This window comes from Vespa mandarinia, chromosome 16 (assembly GCF_050613455.1).
Source record: "Vespa mandarinia isolate Hongniang chromosome 16, ASM5061345v1, whole genome shotgun sequence".
Taxonomy (NCBI): domain Eukaryota; kingdom Metazoa; phylum Arthropoda; class Insecta; order Hymenoptera; family Vespidae; genus Vespa; species Vespa mandarinia.
This window is the reverse complement of record NC_140825.1, coordinates 4,205,001-4,207,500: the sequence shown is the minus strand read 5'-3', so window position 1 is coordinate 4,207,500 and position 2,500 is coordinate 4,205,001.

The following is a 2,500-nucleotide window of genomic DNA, read 5'->3' as shown; positions in this document are numbered from 1 at the left end:
ATATATATATTTCTATCAATTTATTCTATTTCCCTCTGTTTCTCTCTCTCTCTCTCTATTTCTCAATCTTTGTATCTCTTCTTCGCTTTCAAAAGTTTAAGGATTATGAATTTCGGCATGACAAGGGTGGCCACGCATCGACTTAATCCAGCCCTGAGTAGGCGCGAGAATGATGCAGCATCCCGACCCCCCAAACGGATGATGTAATCATTCGTTCGAGAGGGGCGATACAATAATGGCCCCCGTACGAAAATTACTTTCTCGAATGTGCGGTACAGCGATGAGCAATTTAAGAGGTGGCTTGGGGTGTCAGGGTGGTGGTTGGTAAGGGATGAAGACTAGATTTTCCTCGCGATGAATATCACGTGGACAAACATTTGTGAGTACGAGTATCGTTTCAAAGCCCGTAATACGAACTTCTGTCGCGCTACTCAATGCAGATAAATCCATAGATCGTGTGGGGTGTACGAGTACGAAAAATAGGGGTTGAACACTCCATAATTCAAACTTTAGCATTCTTCAAATATTTTATTTCACATTTTGAACGATTTCACATTTTAAACGTTCGATTTTAACGATTCGATAAATGATAGATTAACTAATCGACGATATAGACTTTGATATTACGTGCATCAACGTAAAGTGAGTATTTAAATTTCATAATAAATTTTAATATATCGTAGTAGTTCGTTGATTCATCGATCGTGAATCTTTATCGATTTGCCCCAAATAAGATTGATTTATTTCGTCGAAAAAAAAAAAAGAACGAAAGCTGACGTCACCTTCTAATCAAAACATTCGCTCGAAAAATGTTTACAATTTCAACAACAGATGAATACGTACATACAGCATATGAATTACTAGGATAACAAATAATACAAAGGTTATGCTCTTGTCGTATTGACGTACAAGCTTGTGTAGTTTCAATAATTCAATAACTTAACAATCGGCTTAAACTGAGTTAAAGTATTAGTGTTAATAAACTGAACCTTATAGTTGTCATGCAGTCATTCCTTACTAGCCTAGTCTAACCTTGGATTTGGACTTTACCTGGTCTGACTTTATCGTGGACCCTGCTCAACTTCCCCTGCATTTCAAGGCCAAAAATAGTAATATATGTAATATATTATTTGAACATTACTTTTAGAAAGTTTATTTGTGCAGTCTACTTAAATGACAAGTATTGGCTAGACTCTTCAATTGACCCTTGGGTTTTTACCTGAAAACTTTTCTTTTCTGAGAAAGACTTTCAAAATACAACGAACCCGAATAATGGCCACTGACAGTAATTTATATTATATTTATAAATTTGCTTGAAAAAGATAAAATATTTCTTTTCTTCTTTTTTTCTTTTCTCTCCTTTTTTTTCCTTTTTTTTTCTTTTTTTTTTTTTTTAGATACACATACGTAAAACTCGTCGTTTATGAAATGATTAAAATATCGAATCCTATTTTTTTTAATCATCCTGTATATATATATAGAATGTATATGTATATAATATTTAAATATACATTTCTTCTTATTCTTTTTCTTCTTCTTCTTATTATTATAGTAATAGTAATAGTAATGATATAAAATGGATTGGTTCTTTAAAAAAAAGAAAAAAAAAAAAAAAAACAACAACAACAACAAAATAACTCTAAGAGTTCCATCCAATAGATAATCTGGAAATCAGCTCATGTTTGATTTTGATTAAATCATTTAATATTATATATAATATATAAATAATAATTAATTATTATTTTTGATAATAATTGACTAATCGACGAATTTACCAATTGTTTACGCTGTAATTTATTTGTGTGAGTTACGTTAGATGCATTTATTTGTGATTTGGAATGGATCAGAAAAAATTTATGCATCATAGTTTACGCACACACATACAAACGGATAAACGGATAGTTCATCAGGGAAACAAAGCATACGGCACTCGATCGTATATATGTATGAAAATCCAGTAATGGTGATGAGGAGATGATCGAGGGGAGGAGGAGGAGGAGGAAGGAGGAGGCGAGGGGGAGGGAATACATCACCTCTTTCATCGCAGATTTCAAAGGGTTCCATTATATGAAATTTATTTCTACATGAAAAACGTCGAAGGCAAACAACGTTTGTAATAAAAGAAAAAGAAAAAAAAAAAAATAATTAATCGATAATCGTAAATCTTAATCGATTTTGACGAAGAATATTTCACTTTAAAGGACGAATATTTTAAACGTTGGGGAAATCCAGTAGTCTACTTTCTCATATTTTTAGAAAAGATTTTTTATTTTCCTTGAAAAAGAGGACCAAAAAAAGAAAAAAGAAAAAACAAGAAAAGAAAAAGGAAAAAGAAAAGGAGAAGAAAAGAAGAGAGGTCAATAAATGTCGGGAACTTCGGTGGATGATTTACGCGTGTAAAAAAAAAAAAAGAAAAAAAAATACAAGAAAGGAAAAAAGAGAAGGAAAGAAAAAAAAAGATCCATTACAAAATCTAAAGAAATGAAGAAGAGAAGAAAAA